The sequence below is a fragment of the Chrysemys picta genome, chromosome 3 (assembly GCF_011386835.1).
Source record: "Chrysemys picta bellii isolate R12L10 chromosome 3, ASM1138683v2, whole genome shotgun sequence".
Taxonomy (NCBI): Eukaryota; Metazoa; Chordata; order Testudines; family Emydidae; genus Chrysemys; species Chrysemys picta.
Window position 1 is genome coordinate 70,836,391 of NC_088793.1, and position 24,731 is coordinate 70,861,121.

At 40.5% G+C, this 24,731-nt stretch overlaps 1 protein-coding gene across 2 annotated transcripts in view; it reads left to right on the plus strand.

Annotated features, from left to right (window-relative positions):
* ANKRD6 (ankyrin repeat domain 6) overlaps positions 1-24,731 on the plus strand; it is a 173,235-nt gene that overhangs the window by 89,204 nt on the left and 59,300 nt on the right. The window contains exons 3-4 of one of the 2 annotated variants that reach the window (XM_005299720.5): positions 15,013-15,128; positions 15,253-15,301. The exons of the other annotated variant lie outside the window; for it this stretch is intronic. The gene's annotated coding sequence lies outside the window, so the exon portion shown is untranslated. The remainder of the gene's footprint in view (positions 1-15,012; positions 15,129-15,252; positions 15,302-24,731) is intronic. 2 annotated transcript variants of the gene reach the window in all.

Here is a 24,731-nt window from a genome sequence, read left to right on the forward strand (position 1 = left end):
GCAAGACCTTGAAATTTCAGTAACCACTCAGGTCAAAAGGGGCAATGCTTCTAATTTTTCATTACTTACTCCCAAGAGAAAGAGTCTTAAAGTAGATACAGAATTTAGTAGTGTGTCTCCCATACAGACTACTACACATGCACTTACTGCAGTATTTCATATATAGTACTATTCTATGGAGGAAGAAATCAGCATATTTTCTTTTGGCTTAGACCTTAGTTAGGGCCTGATAACCATGCATGTAATGTTAAGCATGTGATTTGTTTCACTGGCTTCAGTGGAACTATTCACATATTTAAAGTTACACATGTGCTCAAGGATGTTACTGGGTCAGGCTCTTAAAACAGATTAACCAACCTGTGTAGTTTGGAAGGAGGGGGTTTGGCTTGGTATACCTTCCTCTCCCACAGGCATCCAAGGGCAAATTCCTTCTTACTGCGCTTGACTACAGAGATTGATGGAGTCACACTAACCTCAAAATGTGAGGGGTCAGAATCCATTCCTAGATTCACAACATTGGTGAAAGTTGATCTGTCCAAGACTGTATATTCTATAGACATGATCTTGTTAAACATTTTAGAGAAAAAATTCAGGGTCTCAGTAAATGGGCCACACGCATTTCCTTGTGATCATGGATTAATCAGGATATAACTTAAAGTTTGTCCCTTGTTAATCCTTCTCAGCCTTCCCAGTAATGACCACAAGGCTATATGGAATAAGATTGATGCTGTCTCTCCCTTGCTTATTGGCACAAGCAAAGAAAACTTTGCACCTAAGCTCAAATATCTATTTTTCCAACAGCGGGGTTCAGGAAAGGTGAACATTTGAATGGTGGCGCAGCCCCAAGAAACTTTGAAATGTGGGTGGGTCCTTTCTACTAAATATTATCCAGGTGGCCCTCGTCACATTGTGTCAAATGTTGGAGACAAATTAACATTGCTATGGAAAAATCCTGCACGTGGGCAGGGCATCATAGCCATAAATTCATTATTGCAGTACTTGCGATAATTGCTAATAGACCAGCGCTGATATGATGATACAATAGTCCCAGAAGCAAAGATTTTATATGAAAAATTAATTGTGCAATTAAAATATTTTGAAAGGTATTTCCTCTTGGTCAAAATCTTAGTCTGTTTAGTAATAAAATGTCATTTATTCAGGCAAGTTGCGTAACATTCTATGTTAATTATTTAAATAACAGGATTTTGACTGATTTTTGAAAAATATTGTGTAGCTAAGAAGAGATGAAGGGATGAATTGAACATACTTGTGGTGGTGTTTTTAAAGGACAAGAGCTAATTATTCAGTTGGCCAGGAGCTCTTCTAGAGCATGTCTGGCCATTAAAAACAATAGCACACGACTTCTCCAATTGAACTCTTTAAGGGTAACAGCTACTCAAAAAATGAGGCACAAGTAGAAAGATTGTGCCATTAATTTGTGATCTTGTTGGGAGCAGACCATATTAAGCCCATAGTGACAGATTTTACATAAAAGGTTGATGAAACAAATGATGTGTATGAGTTCTTGGTCATTTGTTTTGTGTATATTGACTGATCCGTACTGTACTGTACTTACAAACTGGGGCCAAATCCTCCAGACACTTAATCCCAAGTATGGTATTAACCACTGTGGGCACTGAAATTAGTGTACTACTGATGGTAATTATCACTACAGTTGGTAGTGTTTGCAGATCTTGCTATAAATTAATATGGTTGACCAATTTTGTACATGTTTCTTCTAATAAAATATTTGAAATATTCTATTCTTTTTTGTAAAACAGGGATTTAAATCTAAAAGGACAGGGCAGTATGACCCAGCAAGTTGTGGTCACAAAGTTGCCTCTAACTAATATTAATGCAAATGAATGTCTCAATTCCCTCAACTGAATCCATATCAACAATGAAAAATTGTGATGTTCCTTTTATGAAATGAAATTAATTTCCCTAGCTTATTACATGAGAGTGGAAGAGGATGAAATCAGTTACTAGAATCTTTTGCTTTGTGATTTTCCTTCTCAAAAAAATACAATGAACAAACGCTAAAACAAATTCCAAAAAGCACAGTGGAATTGATTTAAATAAAATCAAACTCGCTAGACAGGAAGACTCGATTTAATCTTGGATTTCTACATAAAAATGCATTCTTGTTGGTTGTCATAACCTTAATACATATTCTTCACAACTCAGAGATAGATGTAGGTTTCATTTTTAGAAGGTACACACTATACATTTTTAAAGTGATTTATTTTGAAAACTTTTCAGATTAGTTTTACAGCTATATCAGAAAATGAATGAGTGTTTGGTTATTTCATTTACCAAAGGTAATTGAAGCAGTTATTTATGAAGTCATTCGGAGGTGAACTATCTCCAATTCAGCAGGTTAATCATTAATATTTGGAGGATTTTCTTGCCATGCTGTATTAGGAGGAGAATATCACCAGACAGACATTTAAATTGTTTTATTTAACAAAAACAACAATGTTCTGTATTCTGGATTTTTTTCTTCAACAACAAACATATAATATTTTAACAAAACAAGCATATGAATTTTTGAATTTAGTTAAACATTCAAGTTTTTTTAAATCAGATTTGTTTTTGTTAAAATTGCTTTTAACAAATAGTTAAATGAAATATTAAAAAAAAATTAAATCGACTATGTCAGCCAGGTCAACATGAGAAATTTAAAATATTGGCTTCTGCAGTTAACTCAGTTGTCTTCATCTTCATTTTCCTGTTTGTTCATAATCTGGAAAAGAAAAACAAGCTTTCCTGCTCTTTCAGGTCCCAAATGATTTCTCAATTTGGAATGAATTAGTCCAAAGGAAGAAAATATTGCTGGATGTCCATGTCATAGCCAACTCCTCTTCTTTAGCAGTTAAGGTTTGACCCTGGTACCGAGTATTGAGAATATTTACAAGAAAATGAGCTGGAGATAGTGCTTGTCCCATTCATTTTTAAAATGCTTGTAATTTAACTCTGTCATTGCATATTTCTCTTTTTAAGATCTCACTCACTTTCTTCCAAATTTCAACAGCATCAGCAATAAAACAGCTATTTCCCTGCATTTTGTTCAAGGCTACAGAAATAGGCTTCAGGGTACTCAGCATGTCTTCAACATTTCTCTAGAGCCTGATGTTGAGAACTTTGGCTGTGACAGTGCCATCTATTTTTTCACGATTTTGTTCACAAACTGTCATCAGATTAGGCCAGTTCTTGAGCTAGTGCTCAAACCAGTCCACTATTGAGTTCCCTCACACGTCATGTGGGAGAGTTAGCTTGGTTCCTCCCACTTTTTTCAGAGCAGCTGCTGCAAAGTGGTTGTTACGGAAGTGTTTTGCAATTTCAACATTAGCCTTTATTTCTGGAAAACTGGAGTCTTTGGCTAGGAGGTGCATCAAATGAGCACTGCAAGCATATGTTATTAGCTTTGGACTCTCTTCTAAATAATTTCTTCCCTCATCTTGGATCCATTTGCAGCATTGTCTGTGACCAAGCTGCATATTAGACATTTGAATTTTTGTTCACAGTTTGTTATAGGTTTTACTGCTACTTCTTGTAAGTATTCTGCTGTGTGTGTATTTCCTGTTGTATCAATTGTTTCTGTAAGGAAGACATTCCCTTCTTCTGTTGTCACACAAGCACATACAACAGAACCATTGTGGACATTGCTCCACCCATCAAGACTCAGGTTAACAATTTCACCCTCTAGTCCTTTTGCACACTGCTCAATTTCTCTTTCATACACTTTATCCAGCAATTTGCCTGTGACATCTGCTCTGTTGAGTGGACTGTATCCTGGTCTTAATGACTGAACCATGTTAATGAAGTGTGGGTTCTCAATCATAAGGAAAGGAGAGTTTGTTGCATAAACAAACTGGGCAATTTTTTCATCAATTACTTGTTTTTGTAATCTGCTGGTTCTTATCACAAACTTATCTATGGTTGTTTCTGGATGATGGAGATTTTTTTTCTTTTTGCTACAGGTGATATACTGTGGCTATGGGACATACATGATGTGACTGAAACACTATCATTGGCAGATATCTCTGAAACTATAGAAAATGATGGTGATCTTGAAGGTGAATAGTCTTCAGAATCTTGTATGTTGAGGATGGATTCTCCTAAACAAAATAAATCAATGCAGTTATTTAATTATTATTACCATACTGCCTATAGGAAGATCTGCCTATTTCAGCTATTTATTTTTTATCACAACTGCATCTAAAATGATAATACCATAGAGAAACAACTATATTTTTTGCTCAAGCATGAGAATTCAAGAATAGTCCAGAAGGAAGACAGGCAGTCCTTAAGAAAGAAGTATGAAATAAAAAAGTTTACCAACCTGAAGATCCTGCATGTTCAGACATGTTCCTTTCATCATTTTCAACGGAGCTTCCTCCTGAGAAGGAACACTTCTCATGATGTTGTTTCATTCAGGAAACCAGACCTTGCATTTCTTTGTTGCACTGTTTGCATTTTGCATGCCTGTCTTTCCCACAGGTAGAGGAACTTCATTAAAATATTCCCAAACTAGGTCTCTTTTACAGCCTGCTACCATTATATGTTTTCCCTTCTAGTGAGAGAATGGTATGGTAGTTCTCAAATCAATGAAGGCTACACTCAGAAAGACCTCAAGACTTCTGAAATATGCTGCTCAAACAGTTTCACTTTTGTTTCTACTGCCTGTCCCTCCCTTCTCACATTTATCTTGACTTTTCTTCTTGTCCAGATCTATTCCGCCCCCAACAATCTTCTATTCATTGAACTTTTTGAAACTTTGCACTTTTAGAGAGAGGTAAGGGACAATAGGGTTGAGGTCTGTTATTTCTCACCTCTATATATTATTTATTTATTTTAAAACATTTTTGCTGTTATCTCTGGAGACACAAATCCAGAGTTTGAGAACTGCAGAACTAAGCATCTCTGATGCTATCTTCTAGACCAGTGGTTCCCAAACTTTAACAACCTGTGAACCCCTTTCACTAAAATGTCAAGTCTCATGAACCCCCTCCTAAAATTGAATATTTCCAGCAATTTGAGTATAAGCAGTGATCTTGGAAATATAAAATATAAAATTTGTTTTTATGACATGCTTATTACACACTATTATTAATTATTAATCATTACAGTATTTTTATTACATTATGAAAACAGCAACACTCTTCCAAGATCTCACTTTCGTAGCTTGTATCACTTTGAATAAGCCTGTTATAAGACAAGACTCCTATGTTTCATCAAGGAGTATCCGATGTGAAACAGCATGAAGGTATTTAAGACGCCAACTCAAAGAGTTCCTCCTACACAAGCATTCAGGTCTTGAGCAATCCAGGCAAACAAACAACGCACGTTACAACAAAGCCTAAACTTGTTCTTCATAATAACTTTAAAAACAATACTAGTTGCCTATTTAATGTTAAAAACAGCAAAAAATATCCACTTCCCTTTCCATTTCTTATAAGGAGTCTTGAAGTTTAAATCTCCTCACTGTGATAGATATGCTTGCTTTGATCTGCTTAGTTCTTGGAAGTCCAGGGGCTCCGGGCTGCTGACTGTGTGCTGCCCAGGGTTCCTAGGGACAGCTCTGTCCACCATTAGGGAATTTTTTCCCCGAGAACCCCCTGTAACATTTCGCGAATTCCCAGAGGTTCACGAACCCCAGTTTGGGAACCACTGTTCTAGAATGAGCACTGAGTCCCATTGGTAGATAGAAAGATTAACCTAAATCAGGGGTAGGCAACCTATGGCATGCATGTCAAAGGTGGTACGCAAGCTGATTTTCAGTGGCACTCACACTGCCTGGGTCCTGGCCACCAGTCTGGGGGGCTCTGCATTTCAATTTAATTTTAAATGAAGCTTCTTAAACATTTTTAAAACCTTATTTACTTTACATACAACCATAGTTTAGTTATATAATATAGACTTATAGTGAGACCTTCTAAAAACGTTAACATGTATAAACTGGCACGTGAAACCTTAAATTAAAGTGAATAAATGAAGACTCGGCACACCACTTTTGAAAGGTTGCCGACCCCTGACCTAAATAATCTATACAGAAGCCCCTGGAACCCCATAAGATTGGATTCCTACTCCATGCACTATTGGAATTAATTTACAAAACTTTTCTTAAGCAGTACATGAATATATTGTCTCATACTATAGGATAAGAATTTATAATCGCTATTCCATGATGAGATATCTTTGAGCTATAATGTATCTTAATTAAAATGATCTTTAGATAGGTTTTCTCCTCAAAAAGCATTTTATCAAAAAAATTTGATTTAAATAATTTTTTTTTAAATCACTGATTTTTATCCACCCTGCCAAAAAGAAGTATTGTTCCTAGAAAAGCAACTCTTTAAATAACATATTATTTATGCTGATCCAATTAGGAGTCTAGCTGAATATTAAGTTTTGATGGGTGTATCAGCATTCATGGTAAAGGAAATGGGAGGTTTTGGACCATTGAAAACAGTCACAGCAGTATGCAAAAGTAACAAATATAAATGATCACTTTCTGTCAGCATAGTTTCCCTAATAGATGCTGCTCTCCTATGGGTAGAAGTAGAGTATTTTTAGTGAGAACAATCAAAGCCTGGAGAAGGTTCGTATCAGTCGTGGCATATTCTGCGTGTGCACACGTGTGTATGTGTGTATATATATGTTACAAGAAGCTGTAAACCACTTTGAGTCCAAAGTTTGCTAATGCCATACTACTTAATTTGCTTAGTCCTGGCATATAAAAGACACTGTTGGACTGTATTTCCTTTGAAACTGTTTTCTTTTAAAGCAGTGTGTAAACCTGCACACTTCATTTCATTTAAGACTTGGAGGAATAGGGTTGTTGTTTTTTTTAAAGATCTAGAAGACTTGTCAGGCTAGAAATTGATTTATTGCTGATAGTACAGGGCATTAGCTACAGAATGAGCTGTGGAATACCTACTTTGTTTTATCTGTATTTTCTTTTTTTTTTTTTTTTTCATCCACCAGCTGTTTATTGTTTGAAGGGTGTTTAGGGAAAGGTAAATGCCATCTTCATTGTAAACTTTTTGGGGAAAATGGGGCAAGGGGAATGCAAATATAATGAGTAAGGTTGAGACTAGAAACATTAGTGAAGCCTCTGCTGAGGAGTTTGTGTGCGTCTTGGAAGCTGAGATCAGTATTTTATTATCTAAGTTGCACAACAAATTTTTGGAGGTCGCGTGGCATGTGCTTTTCCTGCTGCTGCCTGGTCCTCTTCTCCTCGCACTGTTTGTGTGGCTGGGCTCCAGCTGCGGGGCATGCCCTGCAGCAAACCGTGGTCTGTCGCCCCATCGCCGGCACCCAGGAGTTGGAGGTATGTGTATCCCAGTCTCCAAGTGCTGGGAATGGGGCTGCACCCCCATCTTCCCATCACTTCATCCCTCCCCATCTCAACCCCCGACCCATCACAATCCCCCATCACTGCATCCCTCCCCATCCCCCATCATTGCCTTCTTCCCCATCCCAACCCCCCCGCGTCTCCATTCCCCCATCACTGCATCCCTCCCCATCCCACCCCCCCTGAAGCCCGATTCCGCATCCCTCCCCGACCCGCACCCCCATCCCCCCGTCATTGCATCCCTCCCCGTCCCAACCCCCCCACCCCCATCACTGCATCCCTCCCTGTCCTGCCCCCATCCCCCCGTCATTGCATCCCTCCCCGTTCCAACCCCCCCACCCCCATCACTGCATCCCTCCCTGTCCTGCCCCCATCCCCCGTCATTGCATCCCTCCCCATCCCAACGCCCCCACCCCCCATCCACCGTCACTGCATCCCTCCCTGTCCCAACCCTCCCTTAGCCCCATCCTACCCCCACACCTACCCATCCCAGCCCTGTACCCCTTACAGCGCTTTCCCACTCATCCTCTCCACCTCCCAGAGCCGCCAGCCCCATGTCCCTCACTCCCCACAGCCCTGCACCCCATTCACCTCCATGCACTGCTGCACTCCCATTATGTCCCTATACACCCCAGTGCCCCCCACATCCTCATGCACCTGTAGCCTTCTGCCTCCCCCTGCATCCCCATCCACCCCACATACCCCCCCACACCCCCTCCTCTCTCTCCTTCACTTCCCCCTCTCGCCCCCACCCTGCTCTCGTCCTTGGTCTCTTTTCCTCCCCATCCTCTCTCCTCCATCCCACCCCCTATATTTTCCCTTCCAGCCCACCCTCCTCCCTTCCCAGCTGGGTGATTTAGGCAGCCCCTGGAAAAGTGTATGAAAAAGTGCCTCTGTGTAGGCAAGTGTGTCCATGCATGCATTGCATGTGTGTAAGAGACTGTGTTTTTGTGTAGGGAGGTGCGTGTATTGCCGCATGTGTGTATACCTGTGTGAATAAAATTTGCAGTCTAACTCTTTGACTTCTATTCCTTTTGCTGCCTTGCACAGAAAAAAATTAATAACATAAAATATGTGTGTATTTATTTCATAACAAGTTTTTAAAAGAGAAGGGAACTCTAAAAGAAATGTATTATTTCTTAAAAAGTGAATGCTGTTGACTAGTAATTGCAGAAGAGCCAATGTATCATACATTTCTCCCCACCATTGTCTAGCTACATTATAAATTCTTTGTTGCAGACTCTCTCTTTTTATCTGTATGTCCAGCATCTACCACCCTGGAGCCCTGATCTTAGTTGGGGTCTCTAAGCACTAAACAACAATTGTAATAATAAATAATGTGGAAGTATATGTGTTAGTGCATACTAGATGTGTACACATGCATCCACGTGTGTATCTGCATGTAGGTGTGGGAGTCAGTGTCTACAGATTTATTTTTATAGGTATCTGGACAGGTGTGCCTTTCTGTGGTTGTGCTCTATGGATTTGTATTTGGGCTTCGGGAGTGGGCCTTTAATGGATCCATTGCAGCTGTGATAATGTGTGTTCCTAATTCCACACATAAAATTACAATAACTTTAGTGAGCAAAAAACATGAAGCTGGTTATGAAAAATGGGAAGAGGGGAGGGAAAGAATCATGAAAACCTTTTTGAAATTTTTTTTTTTAAATTACTCTTTTTGACTATTTTGCTTCCAGCTCTAGCGTCCTGTAATAAATAAAACCTGAACTTCGCATAATACATCTGTCAAAACAATAAATATGCCTGTTTGGGCCTTGCAGTGAAAATGAGCACGTGAGAGAGGGTGGGGGAGAGCAAGCGATGGAGTGAATGGAGGCAGGGCCTCAGGCTGGGGCGGGGCCTCAGGAGCAGGACAGTAGGCAGGGCAAGGATGTTCAGTTTTCTGGAATTAGAAAGTTTGCAACCCTAGATATGCCCCTGTGATGTTCCCCTCTGCTGTTATCTGGACTGGTGATCTGCCAGGTCACTCCAGTCCTAGCCTCTGGGAGCCAGCCTTACCCTGCTCTGCTGTAAGAACCCCCACTCCCGGGCTGTTCACGCACAGCCTCTAGCATGTAAGCTGCTCCTTGGATTGTGCAACCGAACGACACTAGCCAATATCTCCGGTCCCAGACACAACCTTAGGAACCTCCATCTTGCAGTATCCAGTTATGCCCGTTGGATGCTGCAAGCTTATATGAGTTCATCAGTTTAACAAAGAAATTGATATGTACCAGGTTTGTTATCCCAAGGGGAGTCTCTGACACACTTCAAACCAAACGCACTGCTTCAGGTAGAATAAACAAACAAATGTATTAACTACAAAGATAAATTTTAAGTGATTATAAGTCAAAGCATAACAAGTCAGATTTAGACAAATGAAATAAAAGAAAAACACATTCTAAGCTAATCTTAACACTTTCAGTGCCCTTGCAAACTTAGATGCTTCTTACCACAGGCTGGCTGGTTGCCCTTCAGCCAGGCTCTCCCCTTTGATCAGCGCTTCAGTCGCTTGGTGGTGATGTCTATAGATGGAGGTGGAAGAGAGAGAGAGCATGGCAAACATCTCTCCCTTTTATCCTGTCCTTCCTTCCCTCTTGGCTTTGCCCGCCCCCCCCTTCAGAGTCAGGCGAGCATTACCTCATCGCAGTCCCAAACTGACCAAAGGAAGGGGGGTGACTCACTCGAGAGTCCAACAGATCCTTTGTTGTTGCCTAGGCAAGTATCCTTTATTCCTGTGAAGATGGGCTGGGTTTGTCCCATACATGACCTGATGAGGTGTGAACTGACACTCTGCTCTTAGAGAGTTTTTGCCTGGGCTTGCTTTAAGCCAGGAGGATACCTTTTCAGCCTCATAACTATATACATGAAATTCTAACCTATAACATTAATATAACATTACTGTAACAACAACATTGCTCAGTGCATCATGAGCCTTCCGAAGACACCCAACATGACAAACCTTTGCACTGAATACCACACAATCATTTTACAAGGATGAACATGGGGGTGCTGGGTGTTCCCCCGAGGTACAGAGCATCACAGCCCCCACTAAGAATCCTGACTACTCAGATGGTGAGTGCATTGTAGTGGATAGGCCTGCTAGCTACACGTGTTTTGCATTTGAAGCAGGCTTGTGTACTTAAATCAGGGTACAAAATGGAGGGGGAGATATGATCAATGAAGGCTGTGGCTGGGAAGTGGTAATGGGAGCCAATCAGGTACAAGTTTGATTTAAGAAAGATGTGTCCTCATAATTAATAGTTTATTGCAGAGAGATGAGGGGAGAAGGGGTAGGAGGCATGCCAACTTTTGCCTTGCTGTCTGTGGCTTATTAAGTGTTGTGACCCTTTCTTCAAATTGTCTAAAAGTTGATCAAGAGCTTTGATCCATAGTCTCGTCTATGCAGGACTTTCTAGCTTCAAAAAAGTATGCTATTCACCAATAAAATTTCCTAACCCCCACTCACTGTTGCTAAAAATGAAACTATACTTCTACTGAATGGATTATAGTACCCTTTCTAATGGGGATGTCCATGCTTAGGTTGGACAGGACCTCTACATGAGGCATACTCATACCTTTCAAATTTTGAGGGTTTTGAGCGATACGCACTATGTATTATAATTGTAAAGTAGTAGTATTACATATTTGCACTCAGGAGTGTGGAAGAATGTCATGTTTCTAACTTTATGTACATATGGCTTCTGAGAGGTGATGTTTCTAAAAATGACATTGCAATGGTGTTACACTGATGCTGCTGTTATATAGTGGTGGGGAGTTAAAAAGTATTCCCCCCCCCCCCCCAAACATATTTTTAAAATTGTTATTTTGGACTGTGAAATTTCCACAATCTGAGATCTTGTGGGGTTCAGTGTGATTCCATACATAAAACTCCTTTCTCTAGAAGTCTAGGATATTTAAAATTCTGGGAGAGCTGTGCTCTTTAGTTCTGCATGGAATGGCAAATTTTCTTCATGGTTAGATTTGATTCTCCAAATAACAATTGTATCTGATCATTTCATGGACATTGGAGGAAAAAAAAATGAGAACACATTTTGTGGTGGTTAGATTTGGACCAACATATAAAGCCTTTTTCCTGAAGAGTATGAAATATTCAGTGAAGTAAAGGAAAAAGTCTTTACCAGAGCCATTCGCTTACTTGATGGGCATGGGCATTCTTCATATATCCAGGACAGAAAAGAGTTAATAAATCTTACTCTGTTTTGGAAGGATGATGTCCGTGAAATGTAAAATAAATGTACTTATGTTTTTATTACTGTGTTGAAAAGAAAACTAGGACATGGTTCCTGTTATATGGCTGATAGTTGACATGGCAGTCATTTTTTTGCCATGATATTATTTTGCCTTAGTAATTTAAATATGCAAAAAATTACTGTATTTAAAAGACTCTTCTGTAGGGTGACTCTTAATTTAGGAACTTAATACAAAAAAACAATAGGCAGCCAGGAATAATGGCAGAGTAAAATACATATAGCAGTCAAAATATTTGACAAGATTTTAATTAAGCATTTGTTATCTATCTTTAGTTTTCTTCATTTTTATAAGGTGTCCCATCATGTTGGTTTCTGAATGCCTTCTGTGAAAAATGAACTTGGATACAGAAAGATCTCCTTTTTCCAGCCCAACCGACAGTAACAAGTTTAAAGGTTATTGGTAGGGTGTATGTGTGTGCATGCACGCCTATATACACACACAATGTGCATAGTCTGAGAAATGCTGATGTGTTTGAGAGAGTTCATGTAATTCTGTATGCAGACCAGATTGTGATATTTCATCAGGAAGCGGTTCAAGAGTCTTGGCCCAGCTAATCTAAAAGTTCTGTCTCCTGAGGATACGAGTCTTCCCCTCTTTTGTTGAAAGCTTAATTTTCTAGTGGAGTGAAGCTGTCATATGAGGTGGTCAAAACAGAAAGAGAGGCAATCTCTTGGATAACCAAGGTCAATACCATGCAGGACTTTGAAAATCAATACTGTAGTCTTGAACTGGATTCTGTGTTCAATGGGTAGCTAGTGTAGGGAGCAGTGGATTTTGATGATGTGTTCCCAGTAGCCTGTATTAGTGAGTGGATGAGCCACTGCATTATGGACTAGCTGTAGTTTCCTCAGGACATTGAATTTCATTCCTCGTTCTAAGGAACAGTAGTTGAGCCTGGAGGTAACGAACTACTGGACCACCATGGCCAATCTGTGCCTGAAAGAATCAGGGGTAGTCTTCTAGCCAGCCACAAGTGGAAATGGGTGTTCTTTGCCACCATTGCTATTTGAGTGTCTAAGTGCAGTGCGAAATCTAAAATGACCCCCACGGCTGTGAACTGGTCTAACAGTCTGAGGGCAGATGCCTTCTGGTGGGACCTGTAATAGTGAAGGTGAGCTTTTCAAAACACTTTCCTTTTCTTACCAGCATCACCCCAGTTTTGTCGGAGTTCAGCTTCACCTGCCCTCCAACCAAGTGCTGGCCTTTTGCCAGGCATTTGGAAAGCTGGGGGAGGCTGCTGTTAATGTTGGATAAAAGGGGAGCGTAGAGCTGGGTATCATTCACATGCTTCTGGCTGGCACATCAGCCTGTCATGTCTCCCTAATTTCTCCCAGTGGCTTCATGTAAATATTGAATGGGGAGGGAGAGAGATTTGAACCATGCAGGATGCAGGTGAAGGCCTGGTCGTGGATGAACAACTGCCTGTAAGAATTTTTTCATTTTAGTCATCAAGGAACGACCAAGCTATTGCAACACATTGCCATTCACTCCTGCAGCCTCTTGGAAGCAGGGCAGGAGTGTCTACAGTATCAAATGCTGAGACTGAGTCCTGTAGGATGAGGATGGGTGTAATGTTGTTGAAGGACAGGAGGAGGCCATCCAATATAGCAGCAAGTGCTAGATATGTGCAATGGAATGACTGGGAAGCATTCAGGATGTTGGCAGGTGGGGAGATAGCATGGCAGACAGTTCTTGTATATCTTCTCAAGTTAGTTTCCTGAGGAAAGGAAGGTTAGAAACTGGGTGGTAATTTGCAAGAATTCAGTGTTGCCAGCTCTTGTGAATGTATTGTAAGTATCACAATGTTTGATGTTTATTCTGAATGCCCCAGCTCCTGGAATGAAAGTCATTGTATGATAATTTCAGCTTTCATTTAAAAAAGAAAGTAAGTTTGAAGTCCTCCTGGTGGTGGAGAAAAACTTGAAAACATTAAGCAAGTGCAACTTGAAGGCTCAAACCAGAGGGCAAATAGAAATAACCCCAAATTTATTTTTTCCAATATCTCTTGATTTTTAAGCCAGTCTCATGTTTTTAGGGCCTGACTTATGATTTTTGAATGCTTCAGGTTGACAGTACTGGGACACTAATGATAAATGCAGATTTCTTTAGTACTGGCTGGACAGTTGCATGTGTTAGAGTAGAGAGCAGCAACACCAAAAGAAATAGTGCTTGAGATACCTCATCCTGAGGTTAGCAGAGTAGAGAATTGCTTTGAAAATAAAAAATTAGATGGAAAATGTAATTTGCTTTATGGTGCAAATTTGAAGAATGTGCTTAGAGTGTAGCCCCCAGCAACAGGAGTGTCTGTCAGCGAAATAAGCCCCCAATCCAGTTTACACCGGTACATCCCTGATTCTGAGCCTCCAATATGTACTAATGAATAATGAGCATCTGCCCAAGGTAAGACATTAATATAAATCTGTGTAGACAGCTCCCAGTGTTTTCCATTGTCTATAGATTCAGTAACTATAACATTCCACTGGAAAGGCCTAAATTAGAAAGAGATAATAAAATGACTGGCAGTCAGAGGGAGAAAACATCACAAGGATAATTAATGACTGTAAACACCTTTTACCATCAGTAAACCCTCCTAAGACGTTAGATAATTATAGAATAACCCATCCACAATTCTGAAATATTATTTTTAGGAAATCTTCTGTTTGGTGAGTAATAGTGTAGTAGCAGTGAATGACAAGCCAAAAGGATCATATTATAGCTTGTCACAAAGACATGACAGATAACTTGCCACAGTCACAATGAAAGTCAAATCACAGAAGAGCAGAAGTTTTATTTTTGGCAGTAGTTACTGTTAATGTCACCTCACTTAATGTATACCTATATTCCCACACACGAACTTAATAAAGTTGAAGTTAAAGTTGCAGGCATGTATCAATGATTTGCAGGAATATTACCTCTCAGACAATCTAGTCAAAAATATAAAAAGTTAGAAATCCAGGAAACGCAGTGTTAAGATAGTACTTCTCGAGCATTGTGAATTTTGCCTCAGGCTCTGCATGATCTGAGGTGAACATCACAAGGTAAAGGGGATACATGGATTTACAGATTGAAGATACAAGTCCAAGAAAAAAGACAATAAGAAGAATTTATCATGCTGTTTTTATAAAAGATTGATTAAGACCTAAGGATTTAGAATTTCTTTGGAAAATTTAATGAGAGGACTATAGATAGTAATGGTTTCCAATTAACATTTATAACAGAGGTGTTACTTAAACATAATTTTGGTACAGATAGATTGCAATGGAATGGGCATCCTGTTGTTTACATCACCTCTTAATGCTTTGTGTTAATGTATTTACTATGTATGGTACACAACATAAACACATCAAGGGTAGTCATGATCTTATGTGTTATTTTAGGGAAAAGAATTAAGTGAATGTAGTGATTGTCTACGGGACAGCATTGCAACCTACAGATCCTTTATCAACCTCATTTCCATGCCAATGTACCTCAGCCCTGACCCACAGGGCAACAGGTAAGGGTGATAAACTAGTCTAGCCTCAAGGCTGGCTTCTTTGATTGTCTGCTGAAACTACTTATGAGGGTATCAATTAATGTATGTTGTACTGTATTTTGACTTATGGGCACTTCTTTACTAGGAGCTGAATGGAGACCTTCAATTCTTTTGGCATAGGACCCTACACAGCGGTGAGATGATAATTTTGGATTGCTATTCCTTGCCTGGACTTTAACATGTGATGAATGATTCTGTAACAGATGAGCAAACCCCCTGAGCCATCCAGTATTCCTACAGTATTCCCTCCTACAGTATACTCCAAGACACTGCACATCACATGAACTGTATAATGTAATGTATTCATTAATGTTTCCAGAAATGAGGGTTGGGTGTTGGTATATTAGGATCAATTCAGAGAAGGTTTTAGTTCACTTGCCAGTAGGTCACGTACTGCTTAGGGGCCTAATCCAAAATCTATTGAAGTCAATGAACATCTAATAGGGCCCTAAAACAGCAGATCATTTGAATTATCTACACAATTTTTCTGTTCAGGGGTGACAGACAGCTGCTCAGTGAAAAGTGAAGGTGGGGAGGATCAGCACATCCAGTTCCATCAGTGAGAATTATTATTACACTGACTTCTAATATAATGTTATAACTGCTGCTTTGGACAGAAAAGTGTATATACACTTTCCACACTGACACACATTCATTTTTTGCTCTCTCATTTCAGAATTTCCCAAGGTGTGGCAGCTCGCTGAATGTTTGTGCTTTCTCTTATCTTGATCATGACATCATACAGTGTGACACCATTGGAAATGTTGTGTTGGATATGATCAGGGCTTGAGTCATGCCGGAATGCGCCAGAACACCATTCCGGCTCTCTTTTGGGAACTGTAACAGTGTTCTGGCACTTCTGGTACTATCACTTCTGGAAGTACTAGAAGTGTATTTCGGCACTTTCTTTTTATATAATACCATGAGCCACACCTAATGCAAAACTGTCCACTTGTAAAATATATTAGAGACGCTGCCCCCTCTGAATTTCAGCCACTAGTTTACAACCGGTTAGGGGTATTCTCATCTAAAGTTGATCGTCTGACAAATGTGACCAATCCTGAGAGCAGTCTGGGTCATTGAGCAAACATCATTCAAGAAATGTCTTTAGTCCCAGGAAAGAGTACCAATGAAAAAAATCACGAATTTTCTCTCTCTACACATATTCCTGTCCTCAGTGTGAAACAACTTTTCTCTGATGAGATGCAGTTGTGTCCTTCCAGTATGTTTCTTGACACCTTGTTTACATATACAACTCAGAGCCTATGTAACCTACTGCAATTCTTAGGATACAGGCAGAGCTCCCTTCAGAACTCTTAGATTCTTGCTACTTTCTTTATACAGTGCCTAGCACATTTTGGACACTGTACTAATATAAATATTAACACCCCTATTTCCCTGAGAAAATACTGGCAGGAATTGCTGATGCAGTAAAGCAGATCATCTGCCCACTTCCTAGGACTTGTGAGCATTGCCTCAGCAATACTTCTACCTCCACCTGATCTAGCATCAAAGAACCAGGCTAGAATCACCAGCTCAGATGTTCATGTTTGTTCAGTGAATTACTACTGGATCGCTAAGCTGGCCTAGCCCATTCATTGCATCTCTATGTGAAATCGTAGAATGTTAATTTTGTCTGGATTCTTGGGGCTGTCCCACCACCATTTACAAGATACTGATAGTATCTGGAGAATATCAGTGGCAGAGAGACTGTAATCAGTGCTATTTTTGGCATTGGGAAGTTCTTTCAAAGTTGGTGAATGCAGATATAGCCTTTCTTCCTGTTCTGACAGTCAGATGTCTCCTGACGCTGCACTGATGCACATCTGTTCTCATTCAACCAGAAATTATGGTCTTAATGTTGGGTTTACTGGTTGAGTTTCTATGGTATGGATTATATAGGAAGTTAGACTAGATTATCATAATGGTCCCTTCTGACCTTAAAATCTACACATCTATGATCATATTTCTCTCCTGATCTTTTCCAGTATAGCATTACTTTTTAAACTTTTCACAAAATTTACTATTTTTTTCTTTACCGTTGACTAAACATAGGCCTTTTGAAAGTGAAAGATTGATAGTGCTGGCGCAGACCACTGCTTTGCAAGCTTCCCCACATATCTTTCAGTGCTCCTCAGTCCTGACCTGCAGCATTCCTCTGTTTCTGTCCTGGGCCTCTCTTAAGTGCAGGCTGCAGAAGGTGGAGAGTTGCATCAACTTGTACGGTAGCTTTTCAATGGGGGTAATTGTCCACTAGTGAGTGGGAAGAGAATAAGACCACATGCTCATTTTCACTTTGACAGTGGAACACAGACTCCTGAAGGTGAAAGGTTGATATCAGCATTGCCTTAATCCAACACACTATCCACTCCCCAAACCAGACTTTATCCAGAAATAAAACTCATTCATTTAGAACCATTTTTGTCATCTGAATGAAAGCAAAGCAAAGAACTCAAATGAGAGAATTTGCCATGGAGAAGAATCTGTGAATAACAAAGCAGGGGCAAAACAGCAGGCGCAAGAGGAAGAGAAATGAATTTTGGAAAGGATTTTAAAATGTAGGCCCAATCATGCTCCCATTAAATTCTGTGGGAGTTTTGCCGTTGACTTCAGTGGCAGTTGGATAAGGTCCTAATTTTGCAATAGCTGAATCTAATGCAGAAGATGATGGCAGTAAGGGAGATTTCTCAACATCTAGTAATCCCACTGTGCTTGAATTTCTGCATGCATGCAAAGCACAAAGAACTCTGTTCTCACTCAAGCACGACCAAATGTCTGGGTCAGTTCCCAGGGCTCAGACCCCAGCACTTCTGTAAAATAGCAGTGAGCTGGAAAGACATTCTGGCTGTTAATATGCAGATGAACTCCCAAGCGTCCCACACGTGTGTTTACACACATGTACTGTTTTGCATTAAACAACAGATTTTTGTTTTGTTATATTAGTATTGTTTGGCTGGAAAATGCTCACTGAGAGGTAAGCTTGCTTTTATAGACAGTCTTTGAAGAGCGTGGGTGTGTTTGTGCTGGTGTGTGTGTTTTAAAGGAGCTGAGGGGGAACAATAAGGTTTTGAAACTTAATTATAGTAAGAAGATAACCTGATGAATGCTACATATAAAATAATAATAATGTTGAATATTATGGAAGGTGCAGCACAGCAGTCAGAGCATTTATAAACAAATATGCTCTTGAATCAGTGTGGAGTATGTTTCATTACCCTTGGGAAAAATCTATGTAAGTGTAAGTCAGGGCTTCAGGTTGGTAAGAAAAAAAATACATTGTGTGTGTGGTGGTGGGGGGAGGTGGAGGAAGCAGCTGTTTGTACAAGATGATCAATGGCATTTCAGTGATGAGTTTAAATTGCAATCTCGATCCCCATATAATCCCATCTGAATGCGTCTCCGCCTCTGTTTAAAAGTTTAGACTTGGCTGACACCACTTCACAATTTTTTTGGGGGTGGTAACAAGGTGAGATTTGAGAACTGTCAGTCAGATGAGTTTAAATTGACCCAAGCTGACAGTGGTGCTAGGATAACAGCACCTTATTTGATGAAGAGTTCAGTTTGCAGCAGGAGAAGCTGTCCTAGCTGGTTCCTCGTGTTTGTGACTAGCATGGCTAACTGTTGATATAGAAGCAAGCAATTGTCAGATGTGAGAGAAGGGTACCACAAATCAGTCTAATTTACTTTCCCTAACAAGAGTCGTTAGCACTTGTCATGCAGATTCTCTTTGGAAGACTGACTGACTGGCAACCAGAGTAAGTAATAAGAATTAATAAAAACAAAAATAATCTCAAGGTGTTCCAGATTGTCCTAGACTCTTAAGAAAACGAATACCAAATCCAGTGTATATATAAAGAACAGGAATCCTGTTCAACACAGTAACATTTCAAAATGTGGACTTTATACAATCGAGGAAAATAGCCATAAGATCAATACTCTAGTTTTCCAAAGTAATCATTTTTATTAGTCACCTTCTTTTTTAGTTTAAAAATGTTCACCAATGTAAAACGTGTGCTGCAAATAAATTATATTAATATATATATTTGTGAAGAAAAATATGAACCAAGTGTATATTGCCCCATAATTCATATCACTTTGCCTTTTTCTAGATAGCACTGCTACACTTTGATTTTTCCATTATAGTACTTTTTGTTGACCAAGTCCTCCTTTGGAAAGAGTATTGTCTTTTTGCAAAACACATTTGTGATCAGTTTGTATTGGAGACATTTGAGAATCTGAAAAGAGCAGCTAAAGGAAGAAAAGATGTGACATCCTGGAGAATCCTTAAAATATCAATAGTTTAACGGTTGTTAGAAAGAAATAAAAGCTACATAGGCACCGGCTCCGTGAGTGCTCTGGGACTGGAGCACCCACTGGAAAAAAAACAGTGGGTGATCAGCACCTACTAGTGGCTGCACCGATCAGCTCCTCCTCCTTTCCCCAGTGCCTCCCGCCAGCCAGTGGACCCTGCTGATCAGCTCCTCCCCTCCCTCCCAGCTCCTCCTGCTTGCCACGGATCAGCTATGCTGGGGGCGAGGGGGCAGAGCAACGGCAGGGCACACTTGTTGGAGGGGGCAGGGCAGAGGTGGGGCCTTGGGGGAAAGGGGGTTGTGGGGTGGCGGTTGGGGCGGAGCAGAGGTGGAGTACCCCCTGGGGAAATTAGAAAGTTGGCACCTCTGAAAAGCTATACCTGCATCCAGGAGCCGGGGAGTGAACGAACAGCCCATGAGTCAGCTGCTGGGGAAAAATCAGATTCTTTGTAGCAGATAAATATGCGGAATGCAAAACTATTATTTATGTTGCACCCTTTGTTCAAAATACGATCAAATGATTTACAGTGAGAGAAAGAGTAGCGAGAACTTTGTACAGATTTTAATGTGCTGATGTGCATATTAGTAGGAAAGGAAACATGCTGCACTGCAAGTGATTGGATTAAAAGAAGAGAATTGCAATACGAGCATGTAAAGTGCCATTTAAGAGCTAATATGGTTATTAAATATTAATAGTGTAAAATATTTCTGCAAAATGCATGGTCTTTATTATGGAAGTGTCAGTAGTGAGTCCATAATTTGGGTTATGTAGTGATTTCCACGTAAAGCAGCATTAAAATCCTCCCTTTTTTGTTCATTATACTGTACAGTAAGAAGTTGTGATGGGTGTTTTTCTTGAAAGACTTGGCAACATTTTTGGTGGGCAGGTGAGGAATGGAGTTTGTCAATTGTAGAAAAAAAATTGTGATTCTTTATAGTATATGTGCCTTGATATCATGGTGATGGGCACGATGGAAATTTCTTGTTAGCGATGCAATTTTTCTTTTATCTAGACACTAACTTAACTTGACCGCTGTTATTAATGACCTGTTGTCAGGTGTTATATCCTTTCTATTTTGTTGTTTTATTTAGTGTTTGTGGGGTTTATATAGTTGATGGGTTTATATACGTTGATTCCTTTGGAAACATTTCAATAATCTACTGAATGTAAAGCAAGGAAATCCTGTGATTTTTGTCATTTTCTTATGAATAGTATTGACACTAAAAGATGCTTCTTCCCCAGGGAAGAGCATTAATCAAGCAATGGTTTACCTTTACAATATGTCCTGGAAGTGCCATGGTAGTGAGCTGTCTGTATGGAATTATGTCATCACCAGCTCCCTTCAGGTCTTTGAACATCCCTGAGATTTAATGTTTCCCCAAATTTCCAAACTTATTTGGCCTATTTTCTTAAAATAATCATTCTTATGCCTTTTGCTACTTGAGTCTTTGTGTAGTAACGTTACTGAGCAACTAGTCTAGTAATGATCACAGAGGAGGGCCTATACAGAAACCTACATTTTTGTCAATTCTTTGGGCTATGTAGGATAGAAACTGAATCCAAAGAGCTTTCTGACTTTGTCACCGAGCAACCATACACCTTGTTTTGTTCACTTCCAGATACAAAAATGTCCTTAGGCATATTCCTCACTGGCTGAGTCATGCATTTGCTAAAATCTGTGGACATTGCTGGACATCAGTATCAGACCTTGTCAAGATTCATAGCACTGAGTCATTGCTATGGGTCTGAAATACTAATTCATGATGTTAGTAGGACTGTCATCTTTGATGCTCCAGTGACGAGAGGGTTGGCGGGGGGGAGGACTGTTCTCAGAACTGAGTGGTCTGTGGAGCCATGTTATTACTGGATCTGTGGTCATCACATCTGGCAGGCTTTCTTCGAGGGATGCAAGAAGTGGGTATTGCTTTGCTGACCTGCCCAAGATAAGTATTCTGATATTAGGCACAATGATGCAGCGAGGATGAATCTGAATGTAAAATATGTAAAACCAAAATAAGTTCTCATATACTTTCTTTAGTTTGTGATGCAATAAGTTTGAATTGTCTCATGCTTCAGCATTCACCAGAGGCCTAAGGAGAGCAAAAAGGGAGGGTGGATATTGATCCTGAGTCTAGTGGTAAGAGCATGTTACTGGAAGTCAGGACTCCTGGGTTCTGGTGCTTTAATGAGGAAGCACTGTTTGGAGCCTGCTCACTGACACCAGGGAATTGGTATGAAGCACAAACCACATTGCAGAATTCTTTGTGGACAATTTAAGAGTGAGAACATAGCATATAATGGGTTTTACTGTAGCACTTAGGCAGTTGTTGTCTTTCTATTTACAGCATATGTGAACATTTTAAAGAGGAGACACTAGATGTGCAAGGTGGACAGAGAGTTAAATATTACTGGGAGGGGCATGTACTGATGTCTCCCTGCCCTAGTGCAGTAACTCCCAGCTGGGGGGCTTTGTTGAGGTGGAGTTTCCACATATCTGTTGCCCTGGGAAAGGATCATTTGTCAGAGTAAGTAATAAGAGGGTTGTTCCCCTTCCCTTTCTCACCATCTGCTTCTTTTGCCTCTCCTCAGGAGAGAGGAAAAGTTAGTCTCTTGATCATCCAAGCTTTATTTATATCAAACATGCTTTTCTGAATTGTGAGTAATCCACAGATAAGGAAATATAAAGGGTCCCAACATGGGAATGCAGCTCATAAGTCAATACATTTCTGAAAAGGAGGAAGATGAGAGGATGACTTTAGGAGACGTAAATAGCACATGAGAAAGACATAAAAATTGATGGCTGGATCCATTCCTTAATATGCTTTTATATGTGATTCAATCAGTGGAAGAGGCAAGAAGGAAAATGCATTATAGCAGCAGTGCTATAACTGTAAATCACTTCAGAATCACAGAGCATGACAAGCCGAGAAGGCTAATGGTGTCTCCAAGAAAGAATTCACTGCAGTAATCAGAAAAGAGAGCAAGATTGGGGGGAAAAAACCCTAAGACCAAAAGTGAGTACAGTCTCTAGGGTTTTACTTGCTAGTAGGGTAACTAACATGAGATCCTTTGCATTAAATGATGGTGCTAAGCGTCTGCTGAGCCACAAATCATTTGAGTGTTTGTGAACATTTCTATGGCTTCTAATTGTGTGGTTAAAACTTGCATAATGCCTACATGGAATTTCTTTGTAAATCTTCTTTGTAAATCTCCTGTCGGGAAAATGTTCGCATTGTGCCTTCCTCAGAGATTTACTGTAAAGCTCTCAAAATCTCACTGATGTCACTGATTTTTATGAAAGGAGCAAAAATAAACTGTTTGGCCATAGATATTTTAAGATGAGCAGCCAAATTAGAAGTAAGGATAAGAACAAATAAGTGACTGTAAAACTGAGGGGGAATCTAACATGTTCTAACAAGCAAGCAAATAGGTGGTCATGAAGGACAGGGAATGAGGAAAAATAGTTATGAAGGAACATGGAAGCATCAATGACATGTTATTAACAATACAGCTACAGCTCTGGCTGGTTCATCTTATTTAAGCTTTGAAAAGCAAATACTTGGGGGTAAGATATAAATTTGATAGATCTTATAGACCAACCTATTTATTACAACCATTGCGTTTCATGGCTTTTTTTAATATGGCTTATGTAAGGCTAAGATTTAGTCATGGGTATTTTTAGTAAAAGTCATAGACAGGTAACAGGCAATAAACAAAAATTTACTGCCCATGACCTGTCCATGACTTTTACTATAAATACCCCTGACTAAACCTTAGCTACTCCTTGGTCCCTGGGGCGCTGCTGCCAGGGATCCCGGGGTGCTGCTGCCCGGGGAGGCCATTGGGGCCAACGGCTGTCCCTTGCTCCAGCGGTGGAGGCTGACTGCCCCCGACTGGCTGCTGCTCTGGCAGCCCCTGTGGTCAGCGGCACTGGCCGTTGCCGCTGGCCCCGGGGCCATCCAAGCATCCAGCGCCTGGCCCGAGCCCGACCCCCTCCTGCACCCCGCACCCCAACCCCCTGCCCTGAGCCCCCTCCTGCACCCCAACCCCCTGCCCTGAGCACCCTGCCGCACCCCAACCCCCTGTCCTGAGCCCCCTCCCACACCCCGCACTCCATCCCACACCCCAACCCCCCTCCCCAGCCCTGTATGCAATTTCCCCATCCAGATGTGGCCCTCGGGCCAAAAAGTTTGCCCACCCCTGTTTTAGTATCTTCTCTGGTGGCTCAACATCTTCCTCTTTCTCCAAGTGACTTTCAGAGTTCCATCTTTAGTTACCCAGACTCCATGGGGATAGGTAGGTTTCCCCACTGCACTTTTCTGTATGCTCAGCCCTTGCTAAAAACAGCTGCTCCCCCGGTTTGTGCTACCACCTTTATGATGACATCTTGCAAATCTACTGTACCACTTCACTTCTGACCTCTCAAACTCCGTCTAATCTTGCATGTCTACCTGCCTTTCAATTGATTCACTGTGGATACTCCTCCACCATCTCACTTCTTGATATTGCTAAAATCAATCCCTCCTTCATTTCAACAACCTAAAACCCTAAACCACGCCTAAGTTATCTCTTGTCTTGACTGCTATAACCTCCCACTTTCTGGCCTTTTTGCCTTTTACCTCTCCAGTCTATCCAAAAAATGCTGCCGCTGTAATCTTCCTCTACTGCCCCCAACTTTATTCCCACTCCTCTCATCACTTCACTGTCTTCCTCTTCCTTTCCGCATCCAGTGTTCTTTGTCTTCAGCTTTAAGTAATTTCCGAACACAGCCCCTTGCCACATTTAATTTCTTCCTATGCCCCATCTAGGTCCCTTTGCTGTCCCCACTATTTTTTTCCCCTCCCAATTGTCACCTTTTCCCAATCTTGGCTGACCAGCTAAATGCCCAATCCCTTCCTGGTTTGTATTGTGTCTGTTCAAGATAGACTATAATTTCCTTGAGGTGTGGAGCTGTCTTACCTATGTGCACCACCATCCCCGTCCCCAATTGGACTTCTATAAACAATAATTTTGTAAAAGATGTTCTACCTAAGAAGCAGTTTCTGGCTTATGAATAATAAAATTTACAGGACTTTGACCCTAGATATTAGTTTGATATTAATGAAAACTGGCATATTTTGTCTTGCAATAGGGCCCTAGGTTACCCATTTGGCTGTGGACTCTCCCCAGCATTAGGGAAATGCAGTGGAATCTGGTTTTGAGTATTAAGACTGTTGGTTATAAGGCGTGTAAATTATGTTTATGTAGATGTGT